Genomic DNA, 7,098 nt, shown 5'->3' with positions numbered 1-7,098 from the left:
TTTACTACATATGAACACTTTTCACATTCTCCCGTGCAACGCGGCTGCTAGTCCTCCTTTCATGCAAAATCTTAAGGTCCTAGGTCATGTCCAAGCCACCAAAGCCGGCTAAAAAGTGAATAATCGACGCCTAAAACTTGAATTGTACTACTTCGTACTGGTTATTGCTTCAACTTTGAAGCTTCTTCTGTGTTCTACTATGGTGCTTTTAGTGTCTCCGCATACCGCAGCACGTGACATTGCTTTGCAGACGATAAACATAACCGTTTCAGAGAGAAAAGCGGCCAATGTGACGATCTGGCTTTAAGTCGATTCGATAACAAATGACGAAAACGGACGGATTTCTCAGGTTTTTACTACATATGAACCCTTTTCACATTCTCCCGTGCAACGCAGCTGCTAGTCCTCCTTTCATGCAAAATCTTAAGGTTCCACCTCATGCCCAAGGCACCAAAGCCGGCTAAAACCCAATAATCGATAACCAAAACTTGAATTGTACTACTTCTTACTGGCCATTGCTTCAACTTAGAAGCTTATTCTGTGTTCTACTATGGTGCTTTTAGTGTCTCCGCATACCGCAGCACGCGACATAGCTTTGCAGACGATAAATGTAACCGTCTCAGAGAGAAAAGCGGCCAATGTGACGATCTGGCTTTAAGTCGATTCGATAACAAATGACGAAAACGGATTGATTTCTCAGGTTTTTACTACATATGAACACTTTTCACATTCTCCCGTGCACCGCGGCTGCTAGTCCTCCTTTCATGCAAAATATTAAGGTCCTAGGTCATGTCCAAGCCACCAAAGCTGGCTAAAATGTGAATAATCGACAACTAAAACTTGAATTGTACTACTTCTTACTGGCTATTGCTTCAACTTAGAAGCTTCTTCTGTGTTCTACTATGGAGCTTTTAGTGTCTCCGCATAGCGCAGCACGCGACATAGCTTTGCAGACGATAAATGTAACCAATTCAGAGAGAAGAGCGGCCAATGTGACGATCTGGCTTTAAGTCGATTCGATAACAAATGACGAAAACGGGCGGATATCTCAGGTTTTTACTACATATGAACCCTTTTCACATTCTCCCGTGCAACGCAGCTGCTAGTCCTCCTTTCATGCAAAATCTTAAGGTTCCACCTCTTGCCCAATTCACCAAAGCCGCTAAAAATCAATAAACGATAAACAAAACTTGAATTGTACTGCTTCTTATGGCTATTGCTTCAACTTAGAAGCTTCTTCTGTGTTCTACTATGGTGCTTTTAGTGTCTCCGCATACCGCAGCACGCGACATAGCTTTGCAGACGATAAATGAAAGCGTCTCAGAGAGAAAAGCGGCCAATGTGACGATCTGGCTTTAAGTCGATTCGATAATAAATGACGAAAACAGACGGATTTCTCAGGTTTTTACTACATATGAACACTTTTCACATTCTCCCGTGCAACGCGGCTGCTAGTATTCCTTTCATGCAAAATCTTAAAGTCCTAGGTCATGTCCAAGCCACCAAAGCCCTCTAAAAAGTGAATAATCGACGCCTAAAACTTGAATTGTACTACTTCTTACTGGCTATTACTTCATCTTAGAAGCTTCTTCTGTGTTCTACTATGGTGCTTTTAGTGTCTCCGCATACCGCAGCACGCGACATACCTTTGCAGACGATAAATGTAACCGTCTCAGAGAGAAAAGCGGCCAATGTGAAGATCTGGCTTTAAGTCGATTCGATAACAAATGACGAAAACGGACGGATTTCTCAGGTTTTTAGTACATATGAACACTTTTCACATTCTCCCGTGCAACGCGGCTGCTAGTCCTCCTTTCAAGCAAAATCTTAAGGTACTAGGTCATGTCCATGCCAATAAAGCCGGCTAAAAAAAGAATAATCGACAACTAAAACTTGATTTGTACTACTTCGTACTGGTTATTGCTTCAACTTAGAAGCTTCTTGTGTGTTCTACTATGGTGCTTTTAGTGTCTCCACATACCGCAGCACGTGACATAGCTTTGCAGACGATAAACGTAACCGTTTCAGAGAGAAAAGCGGCCAATGTGACGATCTGGCTTTAAGTCGATTCGATAACAAATGACGAAAACCGACGGATTTCTCAGGTTTTTACTACATATGAACACTTTTCACATTCTCCCGTGCAACGCGGCTGCTAGTCCTCCTTTCATGCAAAACCTTAAGGTTCCACCTCTTGTCCAAAGCACCAAAGCCGCAAAAAATCAATAATCGATAACCAAAACTTGAATTGTACTGCTTCTTACGGCTATTGCTTCAACTTAGAAGCTTCTTCTGTGTTCTACTATGGTGCTTTTAGTGTCTCCGCATACCGCAGCACGCGACATAGCTTTGCAGACGATAAATGTAACCGTCTCAGAGAGAAAAGCGGCCAATGTGACGATCTGGCTTTAAGTCGGTTCGATAACAAATGACGAAAACGGACGGATTTCTCAGGTTTTTAGTACATATGAACACTTTTCACATTCTCCCGTGCAACGCGGCTGCTAGTCCTCCTTTCATGCAAAATCTTAAGGTCCTAGGTCATGTCCAAGCCACCAAAGCCGGCTAAAAAGTGAATAATCGACGCCTAAAACTTGAATTGTACTACTTCGTACTGGTTATTGCTTCAACTTTGAAGCTTCTTCTGTGTTCTACTATGGTGCTTTAAGTGTCTCCGCATACCGCAGCACGTGACATTGCTTTGCAGACGATAAACGTAACCGTTTCAGAGAGAAAAGCGGCCAATGTGACGATCTGGCTTTAAGTCGATTCGATAACAAATGACGAAAACGGACGGATTTCTCAGGTTTTTACTACATATGAACCCTTTTCACATTCTCCCGTGCAACGCAGCTGCTAGTCCTCCTTTCATGCAAAATCTTAAGGTTCCACCTCATGCCCAAGGCACCAAAGCCGGCTAAAACTCAATAATCGATAACCAAAACTTGAATTGTACTACTTCTTACTGGCCATTGCTTCAACTTAGAAGCTTATTCTGTGTTCTACTATGGTGCTTTTAGTGTCTCCGCATACCGCAGCACGCGACATAGCTTTGCAGACGATAAATGTAACCGTCTCAGAGAGAAAAGCGGCCAATGTGACGATCTGGCTTTAAGTCGATTCGATAACAAATGACGAAAACGGATTGATTTCTCAGGTTTTTACTACATATGAACACTTTTCACATTCTCCCGTGCACCGCGGCTGCTAGTCCTCCTTTCATGCAAAATATTAAGGTCCTAGGTCATGTCCAAGCCACCAAAGCTGGCTAAAATGTGAATAATCGACAACTAAAACTTGAATTGTACTACTTCTTACTGGCTATTGCTTCAACTTAGAAGCTTCTTCTGTGTTCTACTATGGAGCTTTTAGTGTCTCCGCATAGCGCAGCACGCGACATAGCTTTGCAGACGATAAATGTAACCAATTCAGAGAGAAGAGCGGCCAATGTGACGATCTGGCTTTAAGTCGATTCGATAACAAATGACGAAAACGGGCGGATTTCTCAGGTTTTTACTACATATGAAACCTTTTCACATTCTCCCGTGCAACGCAGCTGCTAGTCCTCCTTTCATGCAAAATCTTAAGGTTCCACCTCTTGCCCAATTCACCAAAGCCGCTAAAAATCAATAAACGATAAACAAAACTTGAATTGTACTGCTTCTTATGGCTATTGCTTCAACTTAGAAGCTTCTTCTGTGTTCTACTATGGTGCTTTTAGTGTCTCCGCATACCGCAGCACGCGACATAGCTTTGCAGACGATAAATGAAAGCGTCTCAGAGAGAAAAGCGGCCAATGTGACGATCTGGCTTTAAGTCGATTCGATAATAAATGACGAAAACGGACGGATTTCTCAGGTTTTTACTACATATGAACACTTTTCACATTCTCCCGTGCACCGCGGCTGCTAGTCCTCCTTTCATGCAAAATATTATAGTCCTAGGTCATGTCCAAGCCACCAAAGCCAGCTAAAATGTGAATAATCCACAACTAAAACTTCAATTGTACTACTTCTTACTGGCTATTGCTTCAACTTAGAAGCTTCTTCTGTGTTCTACTATGGTGCTTTTAGTGTCTCCGCATACCGCAGCACGCGACATAGCTTTGCAGACGATAAATGTAACCGTCTCAGAGAGAAAAGCGGCCAATGTGAAGATCTGGCTTTAAGTCGATTCGATAACAAATGACGAAAACGGACGGATTTCTCAGGTTTTTAGTACATATGAACACTTTTCACATTCTCCCGTGCAACGCGGCTGCTAGTCCTCCTTTCAAGCAAAATCTTAAGGTACTAGGTCATGTCCATGCCAATAAAGCCGGCTAAAAAAAGAATAATCGACAACTAAAACTTGATTTGTACTACTTCGTACTGGTTATTGCTTCAACCTAGAAGCTTCTTGTGTGTTCTACTATGGTGCTTTTAGTGTCTCCACATACCGCAGCACGTGACATAGCTTTGCAGACGATAAACGTAACCGTTTCAGAGAGAAAAGCGGCCAATGTGACGATCTGGCTTTAAGTAGATTCGATAACAAATGACGAAAACGGACGGATTTCTCAGGTTTTTACTACATATGAACCCTTTTCACATACTCCCGTGAACGCAGCTGCTAGTCCTCCTTTCATGCAAAATCTTAAGGCTCCACCTCATGTCCAAGGCACCAAATCCGGCTAAAAATCAATAATCGATAACCAAAACTTGAATTGTACTGCTTGTTAAGGCTATTGCTTCAACTTAGAAGCTTCTTCTGTGTTCTACTATGCTGCTTTTAGTGTCTCCGCATACCGCAGCACGTGACATAGCTTTGCAGACGATAAACGTAACCGTTTCAGAGAGAAAAGCGGCCAATGTGACGATCTGGCTTTAAGTCGATTCGATAACAAATGACGAAAACCGACGGATTTCTCAGGTTTTTACTACATATGAACACTTTTCACATTCTCCCGTGCAACGCGGCTGCTAGTCCTCCTTTCATGCAAAATCTTAAGGTTCCACCTCTTGTCCAAGGCACCAAAGCCGCAAAAAATCAATAATCGATAACCAAAACTTGAATTGTACTGCTTCTTACGGCTATTGCTTCAACTTAGAAGCTTCTTCTGTGTTCTACTATGGTGCTTTTAGTGTCTCCGCATACCGCAGCACGCGACATAGCTTTGCAGACGATAAATGTAACCGTCTCAGAGAGAAAAGCGGCCAATGTGACGATCTGGCTTTAAGTCGATTCGATAAGAAATTACGAAAACGGACGGATTTCTCAGGTTTTTACTACATATGAACACTTTTCACATTCTCCCGTGCACCGCGGCTGCTAGTCCTCCTTTCATGCAAAATATTATAGTCCTAGGTCATGTCCAAGCCACCAAAGCCGGCTAAAATGTGAATAATCCACAACTAAAACTTCAATTGTACTACTTCTTACTGGCTATTGCTTCAACTTAGAAGCTTCTTCTGTGTTCTACTATGGTGCTTTTAGTGTCTCCGCATACCGCAGCACGCGACATAGCTTTGCAGACGATAAATGTAACCGATTCAGAGAGAAGAGCGGCCAATGTGACGATATGGCTTTAAGTAGATTCGATAACAAATGACGAAAACGGGCGTATTTCTCAGGTTCTTGCTACATATGAACCCTTTTCACATTCTCCCGTGCAACGCGGCTGCTAGTCCTCCTTTCATGCAAAATCATAAGGTTCCACCTCATGTCGAAGGCACCAAAGCAGGCTAAAAATCAATAATCGATAACCAAAACTTGAATTGTACTGCTTCTTATGGCTATTGCTTCAACTTAGAAGCTTCTTCTGTGTTCTACTATGGTGCTTTTAGTGTCTCCGCATACCGCAGCACGCGACATAGCTTTGCAGACGATAAATGTAACCGTCTCAGAGAGAAAAGCGGCCAATGTGACGATCTGGCTTTAAGTCGATTCGATAACATATGACGAAAACGGACGGATTTCTCAAGTTTTTAGTACATATGAACACTTTTCACATTCTCCCGTGCAACGCGGCTGCTAGTCCTCCTTTCATGCAAAACCTTAAGGTTCCACCTCTTGTCCAAGGCACCAAAGCCGCAAAAAATCAATAATCGATAACCAAAACTTGAATTGTATTGCTTCTTACGGCTATTGCTTCAACTTAGAAGCTTCTTCTGTGTTCTACTATGGTGCTTTTAGTGTCTCCGCATACCGCAGCACGCGACATAGCTTTGCAGACGATAAATGTAACCGTCTCAGAGAGAAAAGCGGACAATGTGACGATCTGGCTTTAAGTCGGTTCGATAACAAATGACGAAAACGGACGGATTTCTCAGGTTTTTAGTACATATGAACACTTTTCACATTCTCCCGTGCAACGCGGCTGCTAGTCCTCCTTTCATGCAAAATCTTAAGGTCCTAGGTCATGTCCAAGCCACCAAAGCCGGCTAAAAAGTGAATAATCGACGCCTAAAACGTGAATTGTACTACTTCGTACTGGTTATTGCTTCAACTTTGAAGCTTCTTCTGTGTTCTACTATGGTGCTTTAAGTGTCTCCGCATACCGCAGCACGTGACATTGCTTTGCAGATGATAAACGTAACCGTTTCAGAGAGAAAAGCGGCCAATGTGACGATCTGGCTTTAAGTCGATTCGATAACAAATGACGAAAACGGACGGATTTCTCAGGTTTTTACTACATATGAACCCTTTTCACATTCTCCCGTGCAACGCAGCTGCTAGTCCTCCTTTCATGCAAAATCTTAAGGTTCCACCTCATGCCCAAGGCACCAAAGCCGGCTAAAACTCAATAATCGATAACCAAAACTTGAATTGTACTACTTCTTACTGGCCATTGCTTCAACTTAGAAGCTTCTTCTGTGTTCTACTATGGTGCTTTTAGTGTCTCCGCATACCGCAGCACGCGACATAGCTTTGCAGACGATAAATGTAACCGTCTCAGAGAGAAAAGCGGCCAATGTGACGATCTGGCTTTAAGTCGATTCGATAACAAATGACGAAAACGGATTGTTTTCTCAGGTTTTTACTACATATGAACACTTTTCACATTCTCCCGTGCACCGCGGCTGCTAGTCCTCCTTTCATGCAAAATATTAAGGTCCT

The sequence above is a fragment of the Schistocerca gregaria genome, unplaced genomic scaffold (genome assembly GCF_023897955.1).
Source record: "Schistocerca gregaria isolate iqSchGreg1 unplaced genomic scaffold, iqSchGreg1.2 ptg000229l, whole genome shotgun sequence".
Taxonomy (NCBI): domain Eukaryota; kingdom Metazoa; phylum Arthropoda; class Insecta; order Orthoptera; family Acrididae; genus Schistocerca; species Schistocerca gregaria.
This window is presented reverse-complemented; position numbering follows the sequence as displayed.